Source organism: Tenrec ecaudatus, chromosome 18 (genome assembly GCF_050624435.1).
Source record: "Tenrec ecaudatus isolate mTenEca1 chromosome 18, mTenEca1.hap1, whole genome shotgun sequence".
In the NCBI taxonomy this organism is placed as follows: Eukaryota; Metazoa; Chordata; class Mammalia; order Afrosoricida; family Tenrecidae; genus Tenrec; species Tenrec ecaudatus.
The window spans coordinates 9,949,381-9,964,992 of record NC_134547.1 but is presented as its reverse complement, the minus strand read 5'-3'; the positions used below and the strand labels follow the sequence as shown (position 1 = coordinate 9,964,992).

At 48.0% G+C, this 15,612-nt stretch overlaps 1 pseudogene; it reads right to left on the bottom strand.

Annotated features, from left to right (window-relative positions):
• Positions 1 to 7,394: 7,394 nt before the first annotated feature.
• On the bottom strand, positions 7,395 to 7,919 carry LOC142432254 (large ribosomal subunit protein uL6 pseudogene; annotated as a pseudogene).
• Between the last annotated feature and the right edge of the window lie 7,693 nt (positions 7,920 to 15,612).

Genomic DNA, 15,612 nt, shown 5'->3' with positions numbered 1-15,612 from the left:
TTTGGATCTGCAGGAGGGAAGAGTGGTCAGACCAGCCCGCCGGTCAGCCTCCCCTGTGACGCCAAGCCTCGCTTGCATCTGGACCTCCAGCCTGACAGGCCTGGGCTGCCCTAAGCCTCAGTGTTCACATCTCTTAAATGGACGTGTGGGCAAGAAACCATCGCTCCCAGTCCACGCTAAGTCACAGCTCTGAGCAGAATTGTTCTCTGGGGTGTTGGAGGCTGGGTCACATGAGAAAGAGAGACCACAGGGGGTTGGGACACATCAGCGCTTGAAAGCCACGGGCAGCACCCAGGGGAAGGACGGGGCTCTCTCATCTGGGGTATTTTTATTTCCCCCAAATGCTGTATCCTTCCGCCACAAATGGGAAGTGAACCGAGGGCGCTGAGCTGGGTTTTTAGGGCATTCCATACCCAGCCAAGTCTTCCCCTTCCAGGGACACCTTCAGTCCTTTAGCTCGCGCACCACGGGGACTTTCTGCGAGGGATAACAAGAGCAGTGGACACAGGCTCCCGGGTGCGCACTGGCTGAGCTTGGACTGCAGCCTACAAGTCTAAGTACAATCCCAGCACTGCACCTCGGGCGCACTTCGAGGCTGCGTCTCCTGCGGCAGCCTTCTGAGGACATGGGTTCCAGCCCTGTGGCAGGAACCACTCAGCCTGTTCCCAAAACCACCGGAGCCCCTTCCCACACCTCCTGGGGCTGCGTTCTCGCTGAGACTGTCTTCCACCCCTGGCTGTACCGTTGCTGTGCAGTGTGCCGCTGCAGGCTCTACACTCCCCAAGACACCACCGAAGAAATGGTTTTTAACGAACTCAATGGTTCCTGGGCCCAGAGGGCACTCTCCAGCTTCCACCACGAACCCATACCGCCCCCTCCGCCCCTTACCTCCAGAATCAGGGTCCCTATCAGCCTGCTGGTCTCCAGATGCACTCTGCTGCCTGGTGTGTTTGCCCATCGTCGTTCGACAGTTGAGCAGTTCCACTGTGGTTGGACAGTGGAGCCTTTCCTCTGTTGCCTTCACTAGTCCACACAGGGCTTAAATAATGTTCCACCTGAGAGGATCACCGGACTAAGCCCTTCCTTCCCGGACCCACCCGGGAGACCCTCCCTGACAGCCCTGCCCTAGGATCTGCCCCCAGGGTAGGAGACCGCTCCTGATTCCTTCATCGTATGAATCGTCAGCAGTCTGGAGTGGGCTAGGGCGGGGTGCATTCTGACTCAGAGGACTCTATCTATTGAGAACAGATAGAGACCCCCATCTTGTACTGAGCCATCCTCATCAATGTTGTACTTGAGTTCTATTTTGTGCACTGAAATTGCCACATCCCAGCAAGGACACCCCGCCACTCCCCTCGAAGCAGGTTTGTCCATAAGTGAAATTTTAAGAAGCAGCTCGCTGTACTCCACAAAAAGCAGATATTAGATCTGCTGTACCTGTGTGAACTGCCTGAATCCCAGCACTGCCCTGTCCCAACCACCTCTTGCAGGCCTGAACCAAGGAACAGCACAGGTCGGTCTTGATGTCAACCGCGTCTCCCTATACCAAGGTCATTGTTGACACTTCGGAACATTCTGCAGGGAAGCCTCCGTGGAGTCCCTGGTGTGCCCACACCCCCACACATGTTAACCCTGCTTTCAGTCTGCCTCCGAGTAGTGCCTCCGGCCTGCCACCCTCAAAGAACCTCACTCCACCCTTCATAATATTCATTTAATTTTTTCCATAATGTTTATTAACAACTCATTGGCACCTCTCGCTGGATCTTGAGCGGTGGAACAGAACCTAGCTCCATCGGGTTTTCAAGGCTGCAGCGGTTCACAGACAGCTCCCTCCCTTGTTTTCAAAAGACATCCAGGAAGATTTGAACTACACATCTTGAGGTTAGCAGTTAGAAGCCCAAGGGATAAGTCACAATGTGTCAGGGTGACCTCCCTGAACCCCAGGGGACTTATAATTGAGTGTGCGGTCAAGAAAGGCCTTCCTTTCAAGGGAGGATGTCAGTGTCCGGGTATTGAGGCTGCACAGACCCCGGCCACTTCTGAAGCTCTACTCCCTGTCCCCTCTGTGTCCACAGGTGTGGTTCATGAAATGCCAGGCCAAACTGGGTAGAGAACGTCGCCAGGAGATGGAGTTTCTCACCCAGCACCTCAATCTTGCCACCTTGGAGCTCGACTTTTCAACGGATCATGTCCATTCTTCCACCCACTTGCTAGATCTCAGCCCATCTCAGCTCCATCTTTCCACCAGCAGCTGGGGCCGTCCTCGCTCATCAGCTAGATCATTCCATCCAGCAGCTCATTCCTGCACCCACTAGCTCATCACTGCCACTTCAATACCAGTCTTAACCCGGAACCCACTCACCCTTCACATCATGGGTCTAGCCTAGACTTGTAGGTCTTTCTAATTCCACACCCCAACCCCTTTTCCAAAGGCCCTCTTTCTCCCACAAAGTATCTGAAGGCCACCACAAGCACCCAAATTAACTGAATTGATAGGCATTTCTAGGGAGGATACTTCCCAAAGGACAGTACAAAGGTGCTTGGGATATTGGTGCCAACAACCACCTGGTAATTGAACCAAGTGCTGAATGGGGACCATGCTCTCTCACATCTGCAAGCACCATTACCAATCTGGACCCACAAGTTTCCAACACTCATGACCCTCCCAAATCTCCCTGTGAATCCCATGTGTGCCTGAGAATGTCCCTGTCTGAGATCTTTTGGTTTCTAATTTGCCTTACTGCCCCATATTTCTTCTGCCAGAGTTCGAAAACCCTTCAAGACTGTCAGCAGCCTCAGCCTTTGTACACATGGTCACCATCTGTTAGAAACTCTTGCAGTTCAGATGTTAATATTCTATTTTGTAAAGTTCATTAAAATACAGACAATGCATGTGTTCTAACATACCATGATTCGTTAAGTCAAAACTAGGCTTTCATTGATTGATCTCTGCTCTTATTTTTAAAAATCATTTTCTTGGGGGCTTGTACAATTCTTATTACAATCCATCCATCCATCCATTGTGCCAAGCACATTTGTACATTGGTTGCCATCATCCTCCTCAAAACATTTGCTTTCTACTTGAGCCCTTGATATCAGCTCCTCATTTTCCCCCTCCCTCATGAACCCTCGATAATTTATAAATTATTATTTCGTCATATTATGCACTGTCCCACATCTTCCTTCACCCACTTTTTGGTTGTCCATGTCCCAGGGAGGAGGTTATATGTAGATCCTTGTCATTGGTCCCCCCTTTCTACCTCACCTTTGCTCTATCCTCCAGGTATCGCCACTCTCACCACTGGTCCTGAAGGGATCATCTGTTCTGGATTCCCTGTGTTTCCAGTTCCTATCTGTACCAGTGTACATCCTCTGGTCTAACCAGATTTGTAAGGTAGAATTGGGATCATGATAGTGGATGGAGAGGGAACATTTAGGAACCAGAGGAAAGTTGTGTGTTTCATCGTTGTTACCCGGCACCCTGACTGTCTCGTCTCCTCCCCATGACCCTTCTGTAAGGGATGTCCAGTTGCTTTCAGATGGGCTTGGGTCCCCAATCTACACTCCCCCTCATTCACAATGATTAGATTTTTTTGTTCTTTGATGCCTGATACCTGATCCCTTCGACTCCTCGTGGTCACACAGGCTGGTGTGCTTCTTCCATGTGGGCTTTGTTGCTTCTGAGCTAGGTGGCGGCTTGTTTATCTTCAAGCCTTTAAGACCCCATACGCTATATCTTTTGATAGCCGGGCACCATCATTTCTTTACCACATTTGCTTATGCACCCGCTTTGTCTTCAGTGACCATATCGGGAAAGTGGGCAAACACTGATATGATTTTTTGTTCTTTGATGCCTTGATCTCCGCTCTTGATGATTGCCATTTTCCTCTTTCTTTTCCTAGGGCCCTGAGGTGGGTGAGGGCGCCCACCTGTCACCTTGAATATTTCTCATGTCTAGGGCTGCTGCCTCTTTCTCCACCCCAGGGACCCTGTACTGGAGTCTAAGAGGGGTGCAGCTGTGTTTTAGGTTTGATGCCTGTGCCAGAGTAGGCCCTTATCACAGGGCAAACCCAAGGGCACCAATCCAGGCGCCCGCCCCTTGCCCAAGCCTGGCACCAATCCACAGCCAATGGTGGGATTCAAATAATTTAACAGCCAGATCGCTGCTCTATGGAGTGTTTGACCAATGCTGCTTCTCCAGGAAAGTTAAGACAGGATGAAGGGCTTCGAATTGGTGATTTCCACTTGGGTGGCTGCCCAGCGGCTCACTGCAGAAGGAACCCCGATTTTACGTGACCCTTTAAGAAGCAGTTTCCCACGCTCAAGAGAAAAGTAGGTGTCTGAAGTGTTGAATCTGTATAATGGCGGAATCCCACCACTGCTCAGAGTCCATGCCACTGTGTGCTTGACCTAAGTGGCTAACAGCATAGTCCCAGCAGGACAGCATTCGGATGTCCACGTCCCCAACCTCTATCTCACACTCGGGAGGCTCTGTGGGGTCTTATATGTGCACTGGCTGTGCCACCTCTGTGACCCACTTCCCTCCTTCTCCCAATTGTCCCTAATGACTGCTAACCCGCCCAATCTAAAGAACACACACACACACACACACAATCCATTTATTGACAATATTGCCTTTTAGGCCACATTTTGGGTATCCAAGTTCTATATTTTATATAGAATTTATACCCACCCAGTACTGAGGAGATACACATGCTCTTTGATGTGAGGACTCTTCATTGAAGCTAGAACGTTGTGAGTCTGCATCCGTTAGCAAAGTCAAGTCAGGACAGGCCATCTGAAAAGTCAGCGATAATATGCACAAAAAACAAAGCTCAAAAATCTGATCTTCATCTGGACGTGTTATGGTCAACTCAATGTGAGCCACCTCACTTAGTGGGGAGGAGATGAGTCACTCAGGGTTCAGTGTAGCAATAATGAAACTCACAACCTTCCTCTGGTTCTTAAACGCTTCCTCCCCTCCAACTATCATGATCCCAATTCTACCTTGCAAACCTGGTTAGACCAGAGGATGCACAGCAGTACAGTTGGGATATGGAAACACAGGGAATCTAGGACAGATCAACCCTTCAGGACCAATGGTGGGAATGGCGATACCGGGAGGGAAGGTGGGGTAGAAAGGGGGAACCGATCTCAGGGATCTACATATAACCTCCTCTCTGGGAGATGGGCAACAGGAAGGTGGGTGAAGGGAGACGCCGGGCAGTGTAAGACAAGATAAAATAATAATTTATAAATTATTGAGGGTTCATGGGGGAGGAAAGAATGGGGGGCAGGGGAGGGAAAAAAGGAAAACGAGCTGATTCCAGGAACCCAAGTGGAAGGCGAATTTTGAGAATGACAAGGGCAACGCATGTATAAGGGTGCTTTACTCAATTGATGTATGTGTGGATTATGATAAGAGTTGTATGAGCCCCCAAAAATGATTTATTAAAAAATTTGATCTTCATCTCAACGTGTTATGGTCAACTCAATGTGAGCCATCTCACTTAGCCACACCTGGCTGCCCATTGGCTTCATTTCCTTTTGACCTTGGACCCCCTTCAAAATTCTCAATGACCCTCTCCCCGTTTGGCTATATCATGCCATAGGCTTAGGTCACGCTCAACTCTTTAAACATCAGACCAGCCAACCTGCTCTCTGCTCTCCTCTGGTGCTTGTGAACCAGGTCTATGGGCATCAGTGGCCAGCCTCGACCCCTCTCTTGATTGCTGGGCTTCTTCCACTTCCACCGAACAAGTGGGTCCAGGTGGTCACCTATGGAGACTTTCAGCTCCCTTTCAGTTTCAGTTCTAGAGGGGAGTGTGCCTTCTGGACTCCAAATTTGCCTAGCTTCAGGCACAAGCAAACTACTAGTTCAAAATTCAAAAAGGTCAAATGGTAGCTTTTCCCCCCTTCAGTCTGCCCACAGCTCTCTCAGTGAATTTTTTCCATTGCAAATGTCCTCAGCACTCCAGGCACTGAGTAGGTGTTACCTTTTTGAACCTCCCTTTCAGACATGTCTTACACACACTTAACTGATCCAATTTAATGGCAAAAGACAGTAGGCTTACACAGTGTCCATTCATACTTTCCAACAATCATTCTGTTCTATTAATAACATTAAGGAGGAAAAAATCACTGTAATTTTAGAACAGTCAGATCCTAAAAGGATTTTAAAATAATCAAATGCAGTCGTTTCTTACCCTCAGCCGTCCCGTTCCTATGCAATATGGCTTTAGGCCTCTGGCTACATCAAGCCTGGCCTTCCGTCAGTGATTTTGACTAAGCAGCATGGCCTTAGAGAAGTTCAAGGGGCGGTGTTGTCCTCTGAGTTCAAAGTTTGCATTCATCACATGCATTCTCACCACTTCAGACTGGCATCACCTCAGACAACTTGTAGCAATCAAAACCTTCACTTCCCATGCGCTTTCCAGAAAACAATCAAGGAAAGGACGTGGCCCCATCTGACCCCGGCTGGCCAAAGAGGAAAATTCCCATAAAACAGAGGTCAGACATGCATCTTCTCTCCATCTTCATGGGTTGTTTCTTTAGTACATCTCTGCCCAGGTACCATAAGGTGTTAGGCCAGGTTGACTGCAGAAACACATCCATAGATACACTTGCCGGTGTATATTTATATATGTGAGAAAGAGTTTTATATCAAGAAGTATTCATATATCAGGAAAACAGCCCAACCCAGTCCAACTGAAGTCCCTATGTCCGAGACTAGTCCATAAGTCCCTCTTCGGACTCACGCAGCCATTTGCAATGATGTAGAATGCAGGGAGATCACAGACTGGTGACTGAAAAGTGTTGTGAATCCCATCGGGGTGGACAAATCTCCAATGTCTAGCAGCAAGCAGGATCAGCCAGCAGGAATTTGATGGCAGAGAGACAGAGGAGTTTCCCAGCGTCCTATTATGTGTGGGCAACGTCCAGAGGGAGGCACCATCAGACTGTGACCGGAGTGACTGTTGGAAGCGCACCCCTAGGCTTGTATGTATCTTCAAGTTGACATGAAGTAACGTAACTCCCACACCATGCACCCATTCTGAAATAAAATTATGTTTTCAATAAAATGTGGCTTCTGCTTTATGCATTTCTGCTCTTTCCCGTTTCTTTCAGTCTGCTTGCTGTAGAACAACGTACTCTTGCTTTCTGTTGGTTTCCAAGCTGTGACCTTAGAAACACCAGAGGATTCCCACTATCTTTGTCTTCCATCATATCAATGAGTTTTTTTTTTCATTACATAAACTTTATTGGATTGGATCAAAGCATCACAGACAAGTCTAAAGGAATCATCTAGACTGTCGCTGGACACCTCTTAAAGCTTCCTCATCAGCCTGCTGAAATGTTCCTTTTTCAGAAACATAGCTACCATCCAAAAACTTTCAGATATCCTTGTTTTCGGATATCCTTGCTGTGGCTAGCCGAATTAAAGCAGCTGAATTTGATACAAGCTCAATGTCATTTCCTTCGAGAATTAACTCATCTTTCTGGGCTTGAGAAACAGAACAGGCAACCCCTGTCCTCATGCGAACCCTCTGGATGTATTTTTCACCCAAGAAGTTATGGATTTCAATAAGAGACCCATTCTCCTGAATAACCACGTTGATGGGGAAGTGGGCACACACAGCCCTCATCTTGTATCGGAAGCCCAGTATCACGCCCTTGATCATGTTCTGTATATGACTACAGATCGTGCGGACTGTAGCCAGTTCCTTTCTATTTCCCCACCATTTGTCAACTCAAAGACTCTTCTTCTTCTTCCCAAGGAGGCTGAGTTCTACATTGATGTGATTGAAGTCCCTCCGCAGGGTTCCCCTGGGGCCCTTCACGATGACCCTGCGCCCCTTCGGGGAAATGTCCACATTCTCTGGAACGTCGACAGTCTGGTTGCTGAGAATGGTCTTCATTCTCGCAGTAGATGCGGCAAAGAGGTATCAACGAGGTTTTGCAGTGCCCCCCAATGAGGTTCAGTTTTCAAGTTTGGAGAGGTTCTGTCGCTCCATTATTGATTTCTCCCTTCCTTCTCTGTGTTCAGAGAAGTGGCTTTGAGTGATTTCATGGGGGAGCTTTCTCCATTGCCCAGGTGATGGTACATCTTGACCTATGATCTGTGAGGCACTCCAAAATATGGGGCAGAGGCTGTTATAGAATAGTGCATTCTAAACACATCAGTTAGTTCCTTGGTGGATAGGACTCTTCAAGTCACCCATGTCAAGGGTGGGGAATGTATGCCTGGGGGTTGTATAAGACCCAAGAAATCATGCGTTTCAGCCAACATCACCAGCAAGGAATGTCTAGCCTTGAAAATTGTGATTTTTCAAGAACTATCCATGTGGGGTGCAGTGGACAACAACACCTCTAACGACCAGATAGGACACCTCTAATGGCTGACGGGGTTTTGAGTTGATGTTCACGGAGGGAGACGGGCTTTCGTCTCGTTGGAAAAGGAGGGCGAGAATGGTTGCATAGCTGAGAAATCGAATCCGTGCTTCTGATTGCATCGAGCAGAAACCATTGAATGAGCGACTGCTACCTGCGGTGCATCAAAGACAGAAAACACACAAGAAACGATCATTTCAAGCACAAGTTTCCACATAAAATAAAATGTTGAAAGAGAAGGTTTTGAAATGACGATGGTACATATGTACAAATGTGCTTGATGCAATTGATGCATGTATTGTTGTAAGAAGTATAAGAGCCCCCAATCAAATGATAAAAAATAATTTAAAAAATAAAAGGTTAATAAAGGAAGCTTGGGCATAGCCATACCGCCTCTTCATCTCAAGCTTGAGCTGAGGATGGAATGAGAAACTACCCTGAGAATGCTCGTGTACAAGACGGTGTCAATGACACCAGGTTTCACTAGCTGTCATCAGCAGTAAATCTTTGTTACTTCGCGCCATTTCTGAGAGGAATCCAGCAGTGGCTACAATGGGACGATGACAAGGCTGCCTTTTAATGCCATTCTGGTGCCAGGCTGTGCCGGAAGTCCTAACCAGAACTATCAGACAAGGAGGAAATAAGGGAGTCCCATTGGACAAAGAAGAAGTAAAACTCTTGCTGTTTGCGGATGGCATGATTTTCTCTAGAGAGAATGCCAAGTTCTCCACACCAGGATTGTTGGACACAAGTGAGCAATTCAGTACAGTTGCAAGATACAAGATTCGCAAGCAGAAATCAATTAGACTCATAAAATAGTGATAAGAGCTGTGAAAAAATGTCCCAAGAAAACAGTACTTTTCCCAATAGCCACACAAAACTTGAAAACCTTTGGCTGGAGCCTAACCAAAGAGGCACAAGACCTGTACAAAGCAAACGACACAACATTTATACAAGAAACCAAAAGAGACCCAAACAAATGGAAGGATATAGCATGTTCATGGATAGGAAGACTCAGTATTGGGACAATGTCAACTCTACCTAAAGCAATCTACAAATTCAATGGAATTCCAAACTACATTCCAATCTCATTCCTGATAGAAAAGGAAAATTCATGATGAATTTCATGGGGAGAGGAACAAAATCCAGGTTAAGGGAAGAACTTCTCAAAGTAGGGGTTCTTGCCCTATTTGATCTGAAAATGTAGGACACAGCCACGATGGTTAAAACAGCCTGGTACTGGGATCCTGACAGATACACATTCCAATGGGACAGAAGTGAAAACCCCAATGTAAAAGCATCTGCCTACAGACAACTGACTTTCAACAAAGTTCCAAGAACTATCCAATGGGAAGAGTAGACCCTCTTCAACCAAGGGTTAAGGAAAAGCTGGACATCCAACTTCAGGAGAATAAAACAGGACCTATACCTGAGTGCATGCACAGAAACCAACTTAGGTGGATCAGAGAGCAAAATGTAAAATCTAAATCTATAAGGATCACCAACGAGGAAGTTGGGGCGAATCAATACCAAAAAAAAACAAACAAAGAAAGAGACTACATTCAAGGATCATAGCCTTAAAAAAAAAATCCCTATCGATACCTAACTCCTCAGATCTAAATATTGATCTTGCTGGCTAACAAAATAGTTGGAAACTCATAAGGTGTTGGAGTGTTTAATGACCTACAAGTTCATTTTGAACATAAGAAATACATGTAAGTGTGTGTGGGTACATAGTTGTGTTATGCTTGGTTATGGACATCGGTCATGGTGGTATAGAGGTTGTGTGTGGCTCTCCAATCCCCCATGGATGGCAGCCAACAAGTGCCAGCAGCTCATTGGGAGGAAACGTGGGCTTTCTACTCCCGTGAAGAATTCCAGTACCCCAACCCTACAGAGTTTCTATGGATCATCATTGACTCCGTGGCAGAGCTTGGTTTGGTGTTGGTAAAGGCCACAGGCTTCCATGGATCATCATCAAATCAACCCAGAGATTCCTCAGGAGAAACGTGTGGCTGATATACCCGTGGAAAGTGATCTACCTGTGGAAACCCAGGGAGCGCACTTTTGCTCTGACAAACATGGGGCAGCCATGAGGCAAAGTCAATGTGATGCCAACTTGTTGTTGTTCAGTAGATGTCCTGCTGGCTCAAATATTGAAATAAGAATCTGAGTTTGGTAAATACTCCCTCATCAAGGCAGAGTAATCTCTCTGAGTTTTCCTTGAACTGAGAGGTTTCCTGGGATGTGGGACTTTCATTGCACAAAGTAGAACTCAAATTCAATTCAAATACACCATTGATGAGCATGGCTTAGGGCTAAGTTGGGTCTCTTTCTATTCTCCATAGACAGAGTCTTCTGAGTCAGAATGCACCCCAAGGGGCCTACATACAACCCGACCTCCTACGCTGACGCTGACGATTCATAAGATGAAGGAATCAGGAGCGGTCTCCTACCCTGGGGGCAGATCCTAGGGCAGGGCTGTCAGGGAGGGTCTCCCGGGTGGGTCCGGGAAGGAAGGGCTTAGTCCGGTGATCCTCTCAGGTGGAACATTATTTAAGCCCTGTGTGGACTAGTGAAGGCAACAGAGGAAAGGCTCCACTGTCCAACCACAGTGGAACTGCTCAACTGTCGAACGACGATGGGCAAACACACCAGGCAGCAGAGTGCATCTGGAGACCAGCAGGCTGATAGGGACCCTGATTCTGGAGGTAAGGGGCGGAGGGAGCGGTATGGGTTCGTGGTGGAAGCTGGAGAGTGCCCTCTGGGCCCAGGAACCATTGAGTTGTTAAAAACCATTTCTTCCGTGGTGTCTTGGGGAGTGTAGCGCCTGCAGCGGCACATTGCACAGCAACGGTACAGCCAGGGGTGGAAGACAGTCTCAGCGAGAACGCAGCCCCAGGAGGTGTGGGAAGGGGCTCCGGTGGTTTGGGGAACAGGCTGAGTGGTCCCTGCCACAGGGCTGGAACCCATGTCCTCAGAAGGCTGCCGCAGGAGACGCAGCCTCGAAGTGCGCCTGAGGTGCAGTGCTGGGATTGCACTTAGACTTGTAGGCTGCAGTCCAAGCTCAGCCAGTGCGCACCCGGGAGCCTGTGTCCACTGCTCTTGTTATCCCTCGCAGAAAGTCCCCGTGGTGCGCGAGCTAAAGGACTGAAGGTGTCCCTGGAAGGGGAAGACTTGGCTGGGTATGGAATGCCCTAAAAACCCAGCTCAGCGCCCTCGGTTCAATTCCCATTTGTGGCGGAAGGATACAGCATTTGGGGGAAATAAAAATACCCCAGATGAGAGAGCCCCGTCCTTCTCCTGGGTGCTGCCCGTGGCTTTCAAGCGCTGATGTGTCCCAACCCCCTGTGCTCTCTCTTTCTCACGTGACCCAGCCTCCAACACCCCAGAGAACAATTCTGCTCAGAGCTGTGACTTAGCGTGGACTGGGAGCGATGGTTTCTTGCCCACACGTCCATTTAAGAGATGTGAACACTGAGGCTTAGGGCAGCCCAGGCCTGTCAGGCTGGAGGTCCAGATGCAAGCGAGGTTTGGCCCCACAGGGGAGGCTGACCGGCGGGCTGGTCTGACCACTCTTCCCTCCTGCAGATCCAAAGCCTTCCCAGCAGTGCAAGCAACGGAAACGTACAACGTTCACCCGGGAACAAGTGGAGGTGCTGAACGCCTTCTTTGAGTGGAAGCAGTATGTGGATATCTGGGAGAAATGTCACCTGGCCCACAACCTGGGTCTGGAGGTGCTCCAAGTGCAGGTATGGTGATGGCGCCCCAAGTCACCTGGGACACTTCCCTGTCTAGGGGTGCCTCCAGGACCACTTCCGGGAATCCCAGGGGCTTTGCCATTGAGATGAAGCCCAACAAGGGGTCTGGTGGGAAGGGACAGCCTCATATGTTGGCTGATGCATGTTTGTGCCTGTGTCCCATGGGCCAGAGGCAGCCCGGGAGCCTTAAGCCAGTCGCCTGCCCTGTCCCCAAGGTCTGCACCAGTCCACACTCCGGTGGCATGAACGTAATTTAAGAACAAGTTGGCTGAGCTAATAAGTGTTTTAGTGAGGCTATGTACCCTGCAATTAAAAGAAGCAAGGGACATACATTTGTGATTTCCACCTTGGTTAGCTCCCCAGATGCCCACTTCACAGAGAACCATGATTACAAGCGACATTTTATTTATTTATCCTTAATTTTTGTGTATTTATTTAAATGGGATCATTTTGTGAGGGCCTGTTATGACTCTTAAGAGAATTCTCGCATCAATTGTATCGTGCGTATTTGTAGATATGTTGCCATCACTGTGTTCTAAACATTTACTTTCTCTTTGGACCCCCCTCGTCCCATTATGATCCCTTGATAAATTATGAATTATTTTCATATCTGACACACCGACTGCTCTCTCCCTTCCCATAGGATTTCTGTTGGTTGTCCCCCTGTGAGGGGATGTGATCCTTTCCCGCTTCCTCCCCTCTGCCTTGACCTCCTGGTACTTCTACCCCCATTCCTTTTCCTGGTTGACTTGTCTCCTGAGCTCTTATCTGTGCCTGTGTTGATGAGTCTAGCTTGCAGTGAAAGGCAGGACTGGGGTCATAATAGGGAATGGTGGGGGGTGCCCTAGGAAGCCTCAAGGAACCAAAGGAATAGTATGTGTTTCATCAGTGCTATTGTGGGGCCTGGTTGACTCATCCCTTCCTGTGACCCCTCTGTGATGGGATTTCCCATTGTCTGAGTACAGATGAGTCTCAGTACTAACCTCCCCCACTCTCAAAAATATGTTTGTTTGTTTGTTTTGGGTCTTCTGATGCCTGCTTCCTGATCCCATAGACATCTCATCATTGCACAAGCTGGTGTGCTTCTTCCATGGGAGCTGTTTTGCTTCTCTGCTCCATGGACCCTTGTTGAACTTTAAGACCCCAGATGCTCTGTCTTTTGATAGCATGGCATCATTCCCCCCTTTTTAAACATTTTATTAGGGGCTCATACAACTCTTATCACAATCCATACATATACATACATCAATTGTATAAAGCACATCTGTACATTCTTTGTCCTAATCATTTTCTTTATTTTTCCTTTTCTTTGTTTACATTTTATTAGGGGCGCATACAACTCTTATCACAATCCATTCATATACATACATCAGTTGTATAAAGCACATCCACACCTTCCCTGCCCTAATCATTCTCAAAGCATTTGCTCTCCACTTAAGCCCCTTGCATCAGGTCCTCTTTTTTTTTTCCCCTCCCTCCCCTTTCCCCCCTCCCTCATGTGCCCTTGGTAATTTATACATCGTTATTTTGTCATATCTTGCCCTATCCGGAGTCTCCCTTCCCCCCTTCTCTGCCGTCCATCTCCCAGGGAAGAGGTCACATGTGGATCCTTGTAATCAGTTCCCCCTTTCCAACCCACTCACCCTCTACTCTCCCAGCATTGCCCCTCACACCCTTGGTCCTGAAGGTATCATCCACCCTGGATTTCCTGTGTCTCCAGCCCCCATATGCACCAGTGTACAACCTCTGCCCTATCCAGCCCTGCAAGGTATAATTCGGAACATGGTAGTGGGGGGGAGGAAGCATCCAGGATCTGGGGAAAGCTGTGTTCTTCATCGGTACTACCTCGCACCCTGACTGACCCATCTCCTCTCCTAAACCTCTCTATGAGGGGATCTCATGTGGCCGACACTTGGGCCTTGGGTCTCCACTCTGCACTTCCCCCTTCATTCAATATGGTATATATATATATATATATATATATATATATATATATATATATACACACACACACACATATATATATATACATGCATATACACATACATATATCTTCTTCTTTTTTTTTTTGCATGATGCCTTATACCTGGTCCCTTTGGCACCTCGTGATCGCGCAGGCTGGTGGGCTTCTTTCATGTGGCCTTTATTGCTTCTGAGCTAGATGGCCGCTTGTTCACCTTCAAGCCTTTAAGACCCCAGACACTATCTCTTTTGATAGCCGGGCACTATCACTTTCTTTGCCACATTTGCTTATGCACCCGCTTGTCTTCAGCGATCCTATCATGGAGGTGTGCACCAATGATATGATTTTTTTGTTCTTTGATGCCTGATAACTGATCCCTTCGGGACCACTCGATCACACAGGCTGGTGTGTTCTTCCATGTGGGCTTAGTTGCTTCTGAGCTAGATGGCCGCTTGTTTATCTTCAAGCCTTGAAGACCCCATACGCTATCTCTTTTGATAGCCGGGCACCATCTGCTTTCTTCACCACATTTAGTTGTTCACCCACTTTGGCTTCAGCAGTTGTGTTGGGAGAGTGGCATTATCCCCTTTCTTCTCCACATTTGCTCATGCATTCATTTTGTCTTCATCAATCATTCAGGGAGGGTGAGCATCACCGGTTGTGAGAACAAAGTGTTCTGGAGTTGTGGCGGCTTTACAAGAGGCCCCGAATCCTTCAACTAACTCAGTGTGGTGCCATCTAACTGTGCACATGGGCCAATACCTCTATTTTTGTGAATTAATGTATTTACATATGTATACTGCTACCTTCAGAGCTCTATCCTTAACATTGCTTCCTAGAGCTCTCCTCTGTTTCCTTGGACCTTCCTCCTGCCCCACACTCATGCTCACCCTTCTTCTGCCTCCCAGGAAATCCTCTCGGCTAGATTTCTGCGGCTGCAACACCCCCGTGATCCCTATGCCCCCCTTGTTGTTGATTTTAATTCCCTAGTGGTTCCCTTGTCTAAGGCATTGTTTGCTCACTGCTCCCTTCCTCCATCTCCTCCTCCACCCGTGTCCCTCCAGACTTGTGTGTCCCCTTGCTTTCTGCTCAAGTTTGCTTCCCGTGCCTGTCTCACATAAGTAGACAAACCAACAATGACACAGAGAAAACAAAAGATTGAATAAAAAGAGAGAGTGAAGAAAAGATAATAGTGATACTAATCACCACCACCACCACCCAGAGCACACATAACTCCAGGTCTGTCTGCAAGTGGCCTTTTCACAAGCAGTTGCCTGTATTAAACACACACATACACACACACACACACACACACACACACATACAGTAGGTATCAGGTCTGCTGAGCCTGCGTGAAACAACGGAATGCCCGCGTGGCCCTGTCCCGTGCAACTCTTTGCAGGACCTAACCAGCTAACAGCACAGGTCCAGGTCAATGTCACCTGCATCTCCCTGTACCAAGCTCACTTCTGACATTTTGGTGAAGTCCTGGGTGGG